The sequence below is a fragment of the Pelobates fuscus genome, chromosome 12 (assembly GCF_036172605.1).
Source record: "Pelobates fuscus isolate aPelFus1 chromosome 12, aPelFus1.pri, whole genome shotgun sequence".
Taxonomy (NCBI): Eukaryota; Metazoa; Chordata; class Amphibia; order Anura; family Pelobatidae; genus Pelobates; species Pelobates fuscus.
Genome location: NC_086328.1, coordinates 36153901 through 36172217, shown reverse-complemented (window position 1 = coordinate 36172217; position 18317 = coordinate 36153901). Strand labels below are relative to the sequence as shown.

The following is an 18317-nucleotide window of genomic DNA, read 5'->3' as shown; positions in this document are numbered from 1 at the left end:
CTGGTTTGACTAAAGCACAGACCAAACAGATATTTTTTCTTTTCAACGTAACAGCCATGTTTTTTGATGCCTTGGAGATCCCTTTCACACCTCTCACTACCCTTACTAAAAGTAAAACCATACTATATCTACTGCAAAACAAAGCACCTAAGGAAAAATAATAATTAAAGTAGGTTTCAATTTTCTGTAAATCAGAAGAGGGGTGGTCATCATTGAAGGAGGCAGTGAGATGTATTCAGAAGTGAAAACAGAGTTACAATTCTAGGTCGAATTAGCAGAACTCGAGAAAAAAATGAAATGGGGAATATTCCAGCTATTCCGGACTAAAATTTACATTTCCCTTGTCGAATCTCCGCAAAATTTGGTTTAGTCACTGACCTCCAATATATTTTTACCATCTTTGAAGGCCTTTTGCTAAACTGGGGGTAATCTAAAACAGCAGAGATGGAAAAATGTCACAACTCAATATTAAAGCACATATAGTATACTCACAGAGAGTGTTGGACATTTTAGCTTTTGGATTTGGTTGGACAAGGGAATCGGAAAAATGCTAAGCTGTAATAGCCCACCTGGAAACATCAGACAGACGTGGTGATTTCCTTAACTATGCATCTGCCTGGATGTCCCCACATTCTAATGGCTTCCAGTAAGCTCAGCTCACTCAATACCATCAATGGCTGAACTGTGTACGTACTCTGATAAGGAAGTGATTTTCTGTAATGGAAAAAGGCTTGGCTAAGGAGGCAGAATTACAGAGTAACATTCTGAAAAACCACAGATTTGAGTATGCGAAAATAGAGCATACTAATGATGACAGGAGCTATCAAATGCATTACAGTGGTCTTGTTGCCTGGGGTGTATCTTTAAAAGGTGTCAGGGACCAGGAACCAGACAGAGACAGAAGTAGATGCAAACACACCTTTATTAATAAATAACAAATAAATAACAAAAGCAAAGTCCAGGAATCAAGCAGGGGTCAGTCACCAGAGCGGGTAGTCAGACAAGCCAGGGATCAGGAGCACGGAGAGCAGCGGAGTCAGGAACAAGGCCGGAGTCAGGAACCAGGAGCAAACAGGAAACACAGGAACAAGGAGACTTCTGGGAAACAGGAAACCACGCAAGGGGGTTCTGGGCTTAGCTGCTTAAATAGGCAGAACTGATTAGCAGCAGGGTTGATTACTACTCACAGGTGAGTAACCGTGGCAACAAGCAGAAGGAGCTCATAGTAATTGCAGCTGAAACTCAATCACTGAAACAGAAAAGGGTTGCTGTTTAAAACAGCAAAGAAACCCTGACAGTACCTCCCCCTCAACGACTCCCCCCATCTCTGTTGGTGGGTCCGGGCTTCAAGGGGAAGCGGGCGTGATAGGAACGAAGGAGGGATGGTGCATGGACATCAGAGGCTGGAACCCAGGAGCGTTCCTCTGGACCGTATCCTTTCCAGTGCACCAAGTATTGGATCTGTCCTCTGAAGACCCGTGAGTCAATGATGCTGCGTATTTCATATTCCTCATGATTGTCAATCAGAACAGGACGCGGACGTGGCTCTGAGGTGGTGTAGCGATTACAAACCAACGGTTTCAAGAGGGAAACATGGAAAACATTTGAGATGCGCATGTTAGCAGGAAGGTCAAGTGCGTAAGCTACAGGGTTAACCCTTCGAAGTATACGAAATGGCCCAACGTATCGGGGTGCCAGTTTTTGTGAGGGAACACGGAGGCGTAGGTTGCGGGAAGACAGCCAGACCCTCTCTCCGACCTGATAGGTAGGTGCAGGAAGGCGTCTGCGGTCGGCCTGGAGTTTGTAGTTCTGCATTGCGCGTTGCAAAGAACTCTGAACCTGCACCCAAGTGGAACAGAGTTCCCTGAGATGTTCCTCCAATGCCGGTATCTCCTGTGGCAAGAACGTATCAGGCAACATGGACGGTTGAAACCCATAGTTTGCCAGGAATGGGGATAGCCGGGAGGAGGCATTAATCGCACTATTGTGGGCAAACTCCGCCCAGGGTAGCAGATCAGACCAGTTGTTCTGGTGGTCAGAAATGTAGCAAGGCAGAAACTGTTCCAGTGTTTGGTTAGCTCGTTCCGCTGCACCATTGGATTGCGGGTGGTAGGCAGAGGAGAAGGAAAGCTGAATTCCCATTTGCGTACAAAAAGCTCTCCAAAATCTGGACACGAACTGGCTACCCCTATCTGAGACTATCACTTTGGGTAACCCATGCAAACGAAAGATCTCCCGACCAAAAATTGTTGCAAGTTCCTGGGAAGTTGGTAGTTTTTTCAAGGGAATGCAATGCGACATCTTCGAGAATCGGTCAGCAACCATGAGAACGACTGTATTGCCACGGGAGACCGGAAGATCTACGATAAAATCCATGGACAAGTGGGTCCAGGGTCGTTCACCATTAGGTATGGTTTGCAGGAGACCCACTGGAGGGTGTCGTGGGGTTTTATTTTGAGCGCACACAGGACAGGCAGCTACAAAAGCGGTGACATCCGAACGGAGACTAGGCCACCAAAATTGCCGGGATACGGACCAGATTAACTGATTTTTGCCTGGATGTCCAGCTGCTTTGAGGTCGTGGTATGTACTCAATATTTTCGTACGGAGGTTAATAGGTACAAAACAACGGCCATTAGGTTTCTCTGGAGGAGCATTACTTTGTGTAGCCAGAATCTCCTCGCCTAGGGGTGAGGTGAGGTTAGTACGGATGGTTGCCAGTATATGGTCCGGAGGAATCACAGGAGTAGGGGTTATCTCCTCTCTAGATGGAGGGGAGAACTGTCGAGACAAGGCATCAGCCCGAATGTTTTTTGTACCGGGCAAGTAAGAAACCACATAGTTGAATCTTGATAGGAAGAGAGCCCATCTAGCTTGCCGGGGGGAAAGTCGCTTAGCTTCAGAAAGATATGTTAGATTCTTGTGGTCTGTGAGTATGAGGATTGGCACTGAAGTACCCTCAAGAAGGTGCCTCCATTCTTTGAGAGCTAAAATTATGGCTAGAAGTTCTCTATCATCAATCTGGTAATTGCATTCCGCCGGGTTCAATTTCCTCGAGAAATACCCGCACGGATGCCTAGAGCTCTCTGGGTTAGGACGTTGAGACAGGAGGGCGCCCACTCCTGTCTCAGACGCATCGACCTCAAGAATGAATGGTAAGGCAGGGTTAGGGTGTGCCAGTATAGGAGCAGCAGCAAAGGCGACTTTGAGAGACTCAAAGGCAGTAATGGCTTCCTGTGACCAATGCTGTGGATCAGCATCTCTCCTGGTCATGTCCGTGAGAGGTTTAACCAAGGAAGAAAAGTTGCGTATGAACTGCCGATAATAATTGGCGAAGCCCAGAAAACGTTGTATAGAGCGAAGACCCGTAGGTCGAGGCCATTTTAGTACAGCCGAAAGTTTCTCCGGATCCATAGAGAATCCAGCATCTGAGATAACATATCCCAAGAATGTGACCTGTTTACAGTGAAACTCACATTTCTCCAATTTGCAGAACAGATTATTTTCTCTAAGTCTCTGTAGAACACGAGAAACGTCTGCGTGATGGTTCTCGAGAGATGTGGAATGGATCAGAATATCATCAAGATAAACCACCACACATTGCTGCAGCATATCTCGCAGGACGTCATTTATAAATTCTTGGAAAACCGCCGGAGCATTGCAAAGACCAAAGGGCATTACTAGGTATTCGTAATGGCCGCTCCTGGTGTTAAATGCGGTTTTCCATTCGTGGTCCTCTTTTATCCGGACGAGATTATATGCCCCTCTCAGATCAAGTTTGGTGAAGACCGTTGCTCCCTTGAGGCGGTCAAATAACTCCGTGATTAATGGAATGGGGTAGGCATTCTTAATAGTAATGCGATTGAGACCCCTATAGTCGATACAGGGTCTCAACTCGCCATCTTTTTTCTTTACAAAGAAAAAGCCGGCCCCGGCAGGAGAAGATGACTTCCGAATAAAACCCTTAGACAGTGCATCGGTAACATACTCCTCCATGGCTCAATTCTCTGCTACAGACAGTGGGTAAATCCGGCCCCGGGGAGGATTGGTACCCGGTTGGAGTTCGATACCACAGTCATACGGACGGTGTGGTGGCAGAACGCTGGCTTGACCCTTGTCAAATACATCTTGGAATTCTTGGTACTCAGCGGGTAAGGAAGAGGCAGAACATGCGCCCAAAACTTTGACCGGTTTCTGGAGACAGGACAATGTGCATTGCTGGGACCATGATAATATCTCAGCTTTGCGCCAATCAATTGTGGGGTTATGCTTCTGTAACCAAGGGTATCCCAAAACAACCTGGTAATATGGAGAGGAAATGACCTGGAATTGGATCGTCTCATGATGTAGAGCCCCTACAGCCAGAGATATGGGCACGGTTTCTTGGGTCACGTGGGTTGGCTGTATTGGTCTGCCATCGATGGCTTCGAAGGCTAGTGGGAAGTTGCGAGACTGTAAGGGTATAGAGTGCTTTGCTGCAAATGCACAATCTATAAACAAGCCTGCGGCCCCAGAATCAAGAAATGCCCGGGTTTCAATGGATGAATCAGGCCAGGAGAGGATAATAGGCACCAAGGGTTTGCCCACACATATCTCTGGGTCTGCAGAAAGACCACCCAAGATCTGCCCCTGACAGTATCTTTGGTGCGGACCCTTTGCCGGACGGATCGGGCAAAACTTTAACATGTGACCGTGGTGTCCGCAGTATAGGCACAGGCCCTCCCTCCTCCTAAAGGCTCTCTCCTCGACCGAGAGGCGTGAGAAGCCTAACCGCCTTGGCTCCACACAGACAGAGGACTCAGGCCCAGGAGGCATGGGAGGTGAGGGAGGTTTGGGTGGGCAAGAAAAGCTCGGTGCCAAATATACAGGAGGCCTCCGCAGGCGCTCCCTGGATGAGGATCTCTCTCGGAGTCTGATGTCAATGAGGGTGACAAATGAGATCAGTTCCTCGAGATCTTTAGGTAACTCTCTGGCTGCAATCTCATTTTTAAACACATCGGAGAGACCCTGTGCAAAGGCAGCCACGAGAGTCTCGTTGTTCCAGCCACCCTCTGCTGCCATGGTACGGAATTCACTGGCATACTCGACAATAGTTTTTGTGCCCTGAGCATTAGGCATGAGTAGTTCGGCAGTAGGGGTGGAGCGAGCTGGAATATCAAAAACCCTTTTAAAGGACGCAACAAATTCAGGGTAATTGTAAATAATAGGCCTCTCTGCCTCCCAGAGAGGTTTTGCCCAAGCTAGGGCCTTTCCAGACAGCAAAGAAATCATGAAGTGAACTTTGTCACTGTCTGTAGGAAATGCCTGGGGCAGGATTTTAAGGTATCCTTTAACCTGACTTATAAATTCTCTGCACTGAGCTGGGTTGCCCCCAAAATACTGAGGGAGCGGGACAGACCCAGTCATTCCTCTAGCCGCTACAGGTTTGGAGGTTACAACCGGTGCTAGAACAGGAAGTGAGGCAGAGGCGGCCGCAATCGCAGGCTGGCCGGGTACTGGATCCAGATGGGCATACTGGTCCAAATGGTGGTTCTGCTGGTCCCACTGGGTAAGTAGGTTAGGTATAGGTGTCTTGCCTGTACCATCTGTATTCATGGCCCTTGCGTAATGTCAGGGACCAGGAACCAGACAGAGACAGAAGTAGATGCAAACACACCTTTATTAATAAATAACAAATAAATAACAAAAGCAAAGTCCAGGAATCAAGCAGGGGTCAGTCACCAGAGCGGGTAGTCAGACAAGCCAGGGATCAGGAGCACGGAGAGCAGCGGAGTCAGGAACAAGGCCGGAGTCAGGAACCAGGAGCAAACAGGAAACACAGGAACAAGGAGACTTCTGGGAAACAGGAAACCACGCAAGGGCAAGGAGGTTCTGGGCTTAGCTGCTTAAATAGGCAGAACTGATTAGCAGCAGGGTTGATTACTACTCACAGGTGAGTAACCGTGGCAACAAGCAGAAGGAGCTCATAGTAATTGCAGCTGAAACTCAATCACTGAAACAGAAAAGGGTTGCTGTTTAAAACAGCAAAGAAACCCTGACAAAAGGAAATTCGACATGCACCATAACCAATCAGGAGTGTCCTACCGCCATCCAATAGTAAGATGTCAAGCCATTTCAACAGTTTGAAAACTTATCCCAAACCTGATGGGCACTCGGATGGGATTTCGTCTGATATTAAAACCACTACCGTCGCTCTAGTGGCCATCATGCTTGGAGTGTCTCTTTCAAGAGTTTGAACTGCATAAAAAGCATAATATTTCAAAACAGATTGTATAAATATCTATTTTAGAGAGGACTGAGGATTTTGGGGACCCTGGACATGGTTAGCATTCCACCACAAGTGTTCTGCTCTTTTGAGAAAATACATAACTATTATTAACTAGGGACTGGCCTACCATTTCCCATTTAGGGTCATTGCTATGTCTACATAGTGGTATTGGGATGAGAAGAGCAGGGCATGGTGGTGTTAGGTTGAGAATAGTGGCATTGGGACAAGGAGGGGAGTATGTTTTTTTTAATTAACCTAAAACACAGAAACCATATCTTCACATCAATATCCTCCTTCAAATGATGTTCATGCACAAGCATGGAAATGATGTAAACCAATGGACAACTGCCAGGTGATTGCATAATTTGAGTGTATAATTTCCATGTGTACATGCACCCTCTGGCCATTCTGTATTGATGTAAACTAATTATGTTAATATTCATACTATAAATAGCCAGTTCAGTAGGGAGGCAGCATTGCATTGTAAAAGCTTATCCTGTTTCTCAAATATATCTCGGTATTTACCAGGGGCCTTATGAATATCCTGGTTTCTGGAACCCTGGATCTGACTTGTGTATATCCAATGTTTTGATTTTGGTTTAGTTACTTGACTTTTATTACCAGTTTTAAAACTTTAGTCTGGTTAAGAAGCTTGATGACCTTCTCTTTGGGTCCTACGTGGTAAGGTTTTTCCTTATACATTCAATGCTTGGGTTTGATGTCAGAGCCAGATATCCCTTGCCAAACATGTACATATGAGCCATAGTGGATATCAAGTTTGTCTTTTGGATCCCTCGCACCTCAAGGGATAGAAACACCCACTAGTCCTCCCTCTGAGGTCCCTACTATGTCTCAATATATAGCCCATCATCCAGAGCAGGACGGACCCTGAAGATCTTCACACAGAGCGTAGACAACAACCAATATATTAAAGTTCAACCTGATACTCCAAAAGCGTCAGGCAGAAACTTGGCCACAATGTGACATTTCCAATGTCGACAATAAAACCACAATTGGAATAGATCCCGGTGAATCATTGCTGGTGGTTTGACAGCTAATACACATGAATTGTACTTGACTCTTGGTTCTGTGATTTATCTACTTTTATCACACCAGGTAACCCAGTAAAACCCAGTCACAAGAAATAAATGTGGTCACAGAATTAAAATAGGCATGCAGACACCATCACCTATGATAGGATATAACCAGGCTAGACCTACAGCTTTCATTTAAATGCAAATCACACTGAAAGAATGTTTAGTTTTTCAAATGTTGTGTTTTCTTTTAATAAAACTAAGTGCCACATCTAAATACCTTTGTGCATTTGGTGGAAAGAATAATTAGGTTTGGAGATTAATATAAATCGCTACACATGCTTTGGAGCCAAACTAATTTTGCCCAAGCTCCAGTATATGAATTATCCATTGATCAGTAATATACAGTTCAATAATTAAAATGAACCTCGTTATTTCAGTAAGGTTTAAATCTGCACTTTTGGTTCTGTCATGAAGCTGCTGTTGACGTCACACCTGTTCAAGAGGCTTTCAGACTGGCATAAAAAACAGGTCTAATCGCACAGAATTTTGCAGCCTGGGATTAATCAACGTCTGCTATGTTTTTCAGATAAATCCTCTGCTCCTTGGTAGCATTCTTCTAATGCCTAACATACCTGAGGCATTAACTCCACTGTATCGTAGGAGCCAATATCTTTAAGGGTCTAACCAAGCGGAAAACATTTCAGGAGAGATGTTCGTACATTTTAACTTCTAAATCGTTTTGCCTATAAAATAAAGAAGGGGTGGGGGAATCTTGGGTGGCTTTATATAATCCAAATACAGCTACAAGCGGCACAGACAGAAACACTTTCTTGCAATTGCAAAACAAAGTATTTCAATGACCCAGGTTAGTTCATTTGGTTGGTGGTTGATGACATCCTATTGCTTGCATGAACTTTATGGACATGAAGGTTGAACAAGTACCAGGAAACCCACAGACCTAGCTCCTGAACATCTAGCGCTGGCATTTTTGGAATATTTAATTCAGAATTCTAGAAACTCACCTAACCTCAACTCCTAGAAAAGGGGTAAGCAGGCTACTAAATTATAAACAAATGTATCTGGTTCTGACTGACATCACCGCTAGTAGCAAGACATCCTGCTACTATGCATGGTAAAATAAATTATGGCATCTGACACCTTCTGCAAAGTTTTGTAGCAACATGATATGTCACTTGTCCCAACAACCTCCGTAGAGAATAGAGCTTCATAAATTTGATCTGGATTTACGAGGCATCATCAACTCTTAGAAGCCAGACTTTTGTAAAGGAAGCACTTTTCAGATCCACATGGCACAAATACATTCATCAGACTGCACTGACTATCCACATTAGATACCATACCCATACCACATGGGGACCAACGCCCTCCAATATCTGTTCATTTCTCATTAAAGTTCCCCCAAAAAGTCAATCACATATGCACACTTTACCATGTCAAATTCACAAATAAAACACAAAAGTAACATAAGTCTGTGGACATGAAGTTTTACTAGAAATGAATTGTGCCTGGAAGGGTTGTTCATTAAAATATATAGGTTTGTATTATCGCTAAACATGTGCCAAAGCAGAAAGGAAAATAATGTTTTAGTAATCCTAACTATAAGGCAAACCTGCAAATTTCATCTCACGCATACATCTCCCACTCAGCCAGGTATATATATAGTTGCACGTGTTAATCATTACATTTCCCCTGTCTGAATTCCAGGAGAGCCTGATTAGCTGCATGCTTATAATGTGCATTATGAGTTGCGATTCTATTATGTTAATTTATCTGTATTAGCTGCAACTATGGAGGCAGGTAATCGGAATAACAGCGTCATCCTTTCAATCACACAGTATGAGGAAAGGAAACTGACTCCTAATATCATAAAAACAATGACATACAAAAAGCCTGTGGGTTGTGCTTTAACTACCATGTGTCAAGTAAGAATATTACAGATCAAAGAGGGGGGAAAAAAGTAAACCTTTGTTTCTACTACATTAATCCGTCATTTAAAGTCACATTTAGTTTTGATCTGTTAAAGCCGAACCACAAAAAATGTTCTTTATTGTAATATTTAATAAGCAGTATTACTTATTAGATTTTAGAATTGTGAGTCCTGGTATACTAGGAACACTTGTTACGACTGATAAAGTTATTAAAATTTGTCTTAACCAGCCGTTTGTGTAACGTACAACCCATCACGCAGAGTGTAAAATCCACCAGGGAAAAATAGAGACAGAAAGAATGTCCCTAAACCGGTCCTTAGAATGACCGGAATAAAGAATAAACTGAAGGAATGTCAAGACAAGCCAAGGTCAAGGGACACCAGAAATACACAATAACCGAGAAACAAAGCAGAGTCAATGGAGCCAGAAAACCGAATAGTCGAAAGCAAGCCAAACTATCACAAAAGAAACAATGCGCTAAAGGGACACTAGTGACACACGGTACACTAGGAAACACAGCAGGGCACTGTGCTTTGGGCAGACTGGGCTTTTATATGGTTGGGTTGGAGGCATGGTTAGCATAGCCATGCCCACAAAAGGTACGTGTGTGCTGAGCTCTGTTGCATAGACTTCATGACGCCGGCAAGCGTGCGCCGCATCATAAAAAGGGGCGGGCGCACAGCATCCAGCGGCCCTGAGGCTGAGTGCCCTGGCATCGGCAGACCGGCGGACCGACAAGGTGCGCGAGAGAGGGCTCACAATTTGTAATAAAGGGAACCAATGTTTACATATAATGTAATTTTGTAAATGGAACAGATCAAAGGCATGGAAATGCAAAGGAGACCGCAAATATTTGTGAAATTCAGGATTGAAATAGGCATTAAGGACACAATTTGTTTATAATGTTATTGATTTTTTTGGCAGTAGTGACATTCAGTGTCTTGAGGCAACCTGTCACGTTTTTGGGGTCGATTTCATGCCTTAGCCTCTGTCCTACACAGCATTAATAACTATTCACCTGAAAATATTTCAGATGGCCAGAGGAGCCATCAGAGAGTGATGTGGTGTAGTCAGGGCTACTTCCAAGACATTTTAAGGTTTATTATTGACCTGCTAATAAATATCTAAAGCAAAATTTAAAGGAACACTACAAGGCACCATGTGCATTAAAGTCTGCATTAGTAGCTATGGTGTGGGAAGTGTCCTAGTATGCTCCCAGTGTAAGATCTCAACCAGACCTGCAACGAAGAAAGAGGCAACTGCAGCTTCATTTTTCTCTGCCAATTGCTGAGCCCCAAATCCCCAAGATGGTGCTGCAAGAAGTCCATGAGATGTGTTGGATAATCCAGAGGACGAAGCATCCGACTTTCCTCTCGCATGCACAGAAGATACAGCCTGCATTTTGCAGTGAAAGTGATCAGGCAGTACCTAGCTTGGGAGATAGAGCAAACCTCAGAGGAGGTAAAGGCTCAAAAACAGGTGTTAGGGGCTGAGATAGAGTACATACAATAGACAGTAGTAGAGGCCCATAATGAGACAATTAAACAAGCTAATGACCTAACTTCATGAACAGCACACATAGAAGCATCTGTAAATGACCATTCCCGCTGTAATAATTTAAGAATGCAGGGAGTGCTAAAGTGTACAGAGGAGGGTCTGGTACTTTGGATTTTTCAGACACTGCTCCCTGACAGAGCACATCGTGCCTTGAGAGCCACACGCAGGATAGGGAAGCAATCCAGGGACATTATTGTAATGTGTAACCATTTTACCACAAATGCAGAGGATCAGAGGCCTTGTTCCAATGCAAACCCCTTGCAAATTTTCCAAAATTTGGCACCATTGACTCTGCAAGAGAGATAGCTGTGGAAACCTGCCAACAAAGTACTGCACAGTAACAAAAACCCTTTGCGTGGGGACACCTGTTGCAACTAATGGCATTCAAGAATGGGAAGACATGCATCCTTCTAGCCTCCGGGGGCCCAGAGCAGATCTTCTTTTCACTTGATATCACCCCTCCATATGATGAAGTGGCAGTTTTCCATTGACCTCCCTAGCTTTCCCAACTACTACATGAGTGGATCACCATGGAGAAATCCTGAGTGACAGGAAAATATATAACTTGTGGGAGGTGCCACTTGGGCTGAGGGCCATATCTGAAGATGGTTGTGGTTCTCCAGGAAATGATTATGCCATCACCTCTCTTGCAGGAGGCTTATTCACGATAAAGGAGCCTAAGGCATTTTCTGGATAGCCTGTTAGTTGATTGTAGTTAATCACCTGTTTTCACCCGTGTAACAGAGCTTCCTGTATAGACGGATGTTCCAAGTGCTTACCGAGGGCTCCACCATCTCCTACCCACCCTGGACCTACGACAAGGCTCCAGGTTCCAGTGGGTGAACCTCTCTTCCTCCAAAGAGCGAAGCAGGAACAGCTCTTACAAGAGCTAGTGATTATTCAAGGGAGTGTGGAGAGCATAGCAATCCCTTGCAGCAGTTTCCCCCAATAAGAGACAAGACTCTAGATATAGGGTAAATTAGGAACAGAAAGTTTAATGGCACATACTGGTCTTTCATACAAGTTTTACAGCAAAAGTGACGCCCAGGTGGACCTAGTTGGTCACCAAATACAAAACATACAAGCCAATAAAAACAGATGTTTACATTCAGACACTTCCATACAGGGTACACAATCCCTCCCCTCTGCCTGTGATATAATTAACAAAGACAATGGACTAACTCAATTAACTCTAAGCAGAAAAAAAAATTTTTTTACAAAGTCTGGAAAATACCCCAAAACAGCACATATCCCCTGATATGGGTGAACAGCATATCCAAAAATCCTCCAGATCAGAGCAGGGGTTCAACAATTTTATGGAAGTCATATTTTTGCCCAGGCGAACACAGGATTTCATGCCCAAAACAGTTTCATAGAATCGTTGCGAAGTGCCGCTGGAGGACCGACCGGGAACCACAAGGTTTTCATGCTGAGAATAGTTCCAGGGCATTCGCGGCTAAGTCCCCCTGAAGTCTATTCGCGGTTTTAGCCCATGCGAACAAGATGGCCACCACTACGTTTTCGAATGTCTAATGGTGGCCTCTTAGACTGTTCGGAAGTTCGAAGAACCAAATGTTTAAAGTCCCAATAGGCACAATTAGGGTCTCTCAGCCAAAATAAATTAAATGGGCCATAGTCACAGGGCAAGAGGCTGGCCATTAGTCCTCTCCAGAAACCAGTGGCGAAGTTTCTTTCGTCACAACCCGGTATCAGAGTTTCATGAGTTCCAGGACACTGTGAATACCCCTCCTACTGCTCTGAAGATCATCAAGGCCCACTTGACGTTCAACATACATACTGCCTAAATTGTGGTTTATGCACATGAGATAACAACTGGGTGATGGTTTTCATTAGTTTACTTTGGTCATGTATTTTCCACTTGGTTGTTTAGCGATTACACAATATATTTAGTAATGACCATATGCTTAGTTAAACTCCCTATAAGAGGTAACAGGCACCCATTAGCCTGTTTTTCTAGGGGCCATGAAGGAGAAGGGGATGCGTGGACCCAAGCCAGGATTCGTTGCCAGGCCCCACCTCTGCCTAGAGCATTTCTAGCCCCAAGACAAAAGGTATCCCACAGGGGTAACATGGGCCGGGTAGTAAGGTCGGTGTCAGGAAGGTAATTATGCCCTCGATAGGTTGGGATTGGATGCTACTGTAACAGCTCTTCCTGGATTAGTGGCAACCAATTCATTCTCATTCTCTCTCTCTCTCTCTCTCTCTCTCTCTCTCTCTCTCTCTCTCTCTATAATAGGGTTGAGAGGACAGTTGACACTTTTATACTTAATTGGACAGTTGCATTAATATCTTTTATAGCTTATGTATAATTAAGTTTATTTTCTATATTAACATGTGGTAATGTGTCATGACCTTCCCCACCCATGGTCTTTGGTGACTCTTGGGGGAAGGTCACTCCCTCTAGAGACTGGTGATTTGTTAGATCTTGTAAATACTTTTTTATGATGTTTTACTTATCCTTTCCTTCCCTCCCTTTTACTTCTCCCTCAGTTGCTGCTCTTAGACACATATTACCAGACTGGGGCTTGGACCCCCACAACCACTAGGGTGCTTTCAGAGGTGTAACCAGAAACCATTAGGCCCCGTTGCGAAAATTGCCCTGGGGTGCCCCCATGTGTCTCATTAACCCACTCACCCCCTCCATATGTCTCATTTACCCCCCTCCCCCTATCCCATCCATCCCTGGGCCAGTGCAGCCGTGGAAGTTACACCTGCCCACCACAGGGCCGGCCCTGGGTGCCTCATTCCAGTGCTGAATAAATTTTCTGCAATTCAATATGGTTGTCCCTTTAAATGGTGTCAATTCTCCCCGCAAGCAGAGGCTGCTATTCTGTAACTTGAAGAGATGCAGGACGGACATAGCCTTCTTTTTTTTTTTTTTTCTGTGCATGGATGTACAAATCAGGCCCACAAAGCCACAATAGCAGAGACAAGCCTCAAAAATCATAAACAATAATGGCATAGAAAAGTACTGCACATTTTTTAAAGCAAAGAAAATATTCAAACTAAGCATGCACAGCTATTCGATTTACTAAGGTTAAATTTATGAACAAAAGACTTGCTAGCTATGAAAGGTTGCATTAGAACACCCTAAAGGGCCCCCAGTTAGCTAGCTCCAGGCATAGAAAGCCGAGCTTTCTGAATTAATCTGTACAGAGATGTATGTAAAAGAAAAATAACAATGTTAGTTGGTTGCTTTGGAGATTGGTAACAATGTTAGGAAGTGTAGGTGATTTGGTTACCACGTGTTGGGCTTGCTGGCGTCTTGATGCTTTCTCCGGTGGGTAAGTAGTATGGACCTACGATAAAGTGGACTTAATGCCTCAAAGAGGCTGTCCGGCCTGGATAACATGGTCTGTGGATCAGTGGGGCACGCAGCATCGGCCATTTTGGGAGTGCCACTTGTGGTGCTGGTGCTTGTTGAAGCAGTGCCGCATGATGTCAGACCAGTGGAAATGTCCCCAGGTTGTGGGTCAGGATAACCGCTGCCGGCACAGAGGGGGGGGGGTGGGTAGCAGGGGACTCGTGCGATGTGCTGGGTAGTTGGCTCACACCGGGCAGGAAGATCGTCCGCCTCTCCCATCTGAGTCGTACACCAGGCCACACTCATAGATCTGCGTCTGGAGGGCTTCAGATGACCGCTGTAAGCAACCCCGAGCCGGTCAGTCGGTGCTGGGTGTCTGAGCCGTTCGGTCTGCCTCAGATTAATAACTGATGGTGCAGGTATTTAGGTTAACTTGAATAATGCTCGAGGAGCTTTTTGAAAATGTGTCCAGGCGTCATAACACTCCAACTTTGGAGGATATTCTAATTCTAATTCATATTCTAAATCCATTTCAAAGAAACGTAGTCCCCCTCGATCTCCCAGTAATTCTCTTTCTAAAAATGACAATCAACAGATTTTTTTTAGACAGGGGGCGAGACCAAAAGGTCAGAACGGATTTATACACTTCCAACTCAAAACAGATTTCAAACATTAAGATCTCCAATAAAAAAAAGACCTCATTCGGAGGTGGAGGAAGATCAAAGTATATCAACACATCTTCCATACAGACAGAATTAAATAAAGTTGAAGGTATTTTTAACCTTTCACAGGTTAATTTTTCATCAGACGAATTATCACTTCTAAAGAAGGGACTAAAATTTGCCCCTACATCGAATTTAAATGGTTTTAATCTATATCTTGACAATCAAAAATTTCTAAAAAAGTTAACCATAAAAAGATTTTTTCATAATAAAGATATCGGTAATTCACAGACGATTTTACCAACACAGCCAGACATACAAGATGAACAGGTAAACGATCCAGAGTCCATAGGAAAGATTATACATACCCCCTTTAAACCAAATTCACATTTTTACCCCTCGTCCGCAAAAAGTAAATATTTAGATATCTTTAATGAATTAGTGCAAGCTGACTTAGATAAACTAAGTAATCATAAATATAATTCTAATTTAAATAAAAAAAGAAAGAACAGCCTTAAAGATGCTAACTGAGAATCCTAATATAATCATTAAGGAGGAGGACAAAGGAGGAGGTACAGTTATTATGGATAGATCCTATTACATGGAAGAGGCTTATAATATTCTCCATGATCAGAATACATATGACATTTTACCATACAACCCTACTTCCATGTTCCTACAGACTTTAAAAGAACTACTTGATCTGGGCCTAGAAAAGGGTATTCTAAATAAGAAGGAGTATGATTTTATTTTCAACCCTAAATGCAAAACAGCAACCTTCTATTTCTTGCCCAAGATACACAAAAACCTGCAAAAACCTCCCGGCCGCCCTATAGTTAGTGGTATTTCTTCTTTATCATGCAATTTATCTGAGTATATAGATTTTTTCCTTCAACCCTATGTTCCACTTAGCGATTCCTATATTAGGGACACCAGACATATTTTGCAAGATATAAATATTATGCCATGGAAATCTACATATATTTTGGCTACTGCTGATATAACAGCCCTATACTCAAATATTCCACACGACAAGGGCACTTCAGCTATACATGACATACTTGAGCATCATCAACTTCTTTCATCGATTCAAATTGAATTCTTGATACTTTGTATGACATTTGTACTAACTAAGAACTTTTTTTGGTTCAGTGGCCAATATTTCTTGCAAAAGTGTGGCGTCGCCATGGGTACCAAATTTGCCCCTAGTTTTGCCAATATGTACGTTTCCCACTGGGAGCAGCATCATATTCGGCTGGGAGCTCATTCTCGGGGCAGTTTGGTCCTATGGCGACGCTACATAGATGATGTGCTGCTGGTATGGGAGGGTTCCATTGAAAGTTTAGAAGTCTTTTTTGAATTTATAAACTCTAATGATTATAATCTTAAATTTACATATAATATTAGCTCAATCTCCTTGGATTTCTTGGATCTTTCTATTTATATAGAACAAAACCAACTGAAAACTAAAACATTTTTTAAACCCACTGATTGTAATACTGCCATAGATCTGTCTAGTGCCCACCATCCTCCCTGGCTTTCGAATATACCAAGAAGCCAATTAATTCGTCTTAGAAGAAATTGCTCAGATGATACAATATTTTTACAACAAGCCCAGACAATTAAAACACGATACTTGGAAAAAGGTTATGATCAAGATCTAATTAACTCTGATATACAAAATATATTAGATACTGATAGATCGCAATTTTTGAAAAATAAAATAAAAAACAAGTTGGTAATGGTTCTGAAGTTCAAAAGAACGATTTCCAGTTTGCATTTATAACCCAATACAATCCTCAAGCCAAACAAATCAAAAAAATTCTAAATAAATATTGGTATATTTTGCAGAGCGATAGCGTACTTAGAGAGATTATTCCAAACAGACCTATGATTATTTATAAACGAGCAGCCAGTCTCAAGAATAAATTGGCCCCTAGTCTCCTTCCCGTACATCCTGCATCCACTTCTAGTAGTTCTTTTCTTCAACCTCTAAAGGGCTTTTACTGTTGTGGACATTGTTCCACGTGTAAACACCAAAAAAGGAAAATAAGCTTCACAAGTACTCAAACTAAGAAAACATATTTAATTAAGAAACATATTCAGTGTTCCACTACTTTTGTGATTTATTTACTTCAATGTGGGTGTGGAGCCCAATATGTAGGCCGCACCACTAGAAAACTTCACATCAGACTTTTGGAGCACTTTAATAACATTAAAAAGGGTAAACGTGACCACAGCGTTTCGAATCATTGTAGTACCTGTCCTGTTTTTCGGTGGGAACACCTACAAGCCTTTGGCATAGAACATATTACATTAGGATGTAGAGGAGGGGACAAACTCTTCGCCAGGAAGCGTTTTGGATATACACTCTAAAAACATTACACTGTGGCCTTAATGCTGAAATAGATTTACAAGGTCTGATTTAATTGGATATTTGAATTATTTACTGATTATCCAGATTCTGGATATATTTATTTTCTTTTTTCTCTCATCTTGTGTATTTTTATTTATTTGGTATTTATTATAAATTTTTATACTTATGTATAGATATCCCTTTCTTTTTTTTTTTTTTTACTATTAATGTTTATATTGTGATTATGGTCACATATTTCATTATCTGTATTGACAGGTTTTCTCTATATTATACTATGTTGCTGATTATTATTACGTATGGGTTCTGTACATAGATTTATTGACTGGTGCTCTGTTGTCTACATTTTAGTATGTCTGTTTAAGAAGTGTTCCATCTGCCTGTCTATATATATATCTCTCTGCAGATATACTTATATGTTTAATACTCATATCTCTTTATTCTAGTAGTTTGGAGATCAATATTTTTTTCATTCTGTGCTCTACTAATCTATGTGGCGACATTTCGCCGGTTGTGTATGCATTCTTCTCTACCATTTAGGTCTCTACGCATGCGCGTTGATGCGCTGTTTTTTAGAGCGCTTAGAACTTTTACTACTCTCACGCATGCGCAATTCTGACGGATGGACGTCACAGGAAGTACGCCCTTGCGTTCCAGCCCGGAACGCACGCTGCCGGTGTACGGCATTTAAGAAGATTAGGATGGGTATAAGAAGTCCTTCTATACACAAATTCGTATACATCCCTGAAGAAGTCCCTTACTTACTACGGACGAAACACGTTGGATATTGGACTTATTGTATTGTTTCATATTTTATTTGTTTTATATTCATTTATTGTTCCTGTACTCTGCTGCTCCAATTGAATCTGTGCCTGTGATTTCTACACTGCCTTCCAGTTCCACTGAGAGTGGAGACATGCTTACCACTACTTTATGTCTGTAAGTGTAACCAATAAATTCCTTTTTCATATTTTTATACATACTTCACCATGTATGGCTCTTTTTATCCATTTCTTTGAAGACACTTCTATGTTTGGATCTACTATCAAGTCCAATACTGCATATACCCCAGGGGGGTGAGAGGCCTGATTTATACTTTCGTTTGTGAGTGCATTACTTACTTCACATTTCACTATTATATCTTA

General features: G+C 42.7%; 1 protein-coding gene across 1 annotated transcript in view; it reads right to left on the bottom strand.

Moving 5' to 3' along the window:
• LOC134578468 (uncharacterized) overlaps positions 1-18317 on the bottom strand; it is a 214358-nt gene that overhangs the window by 120616 nt on the left and 75425 nt on the right. The window lies entirely within an intron of this gene.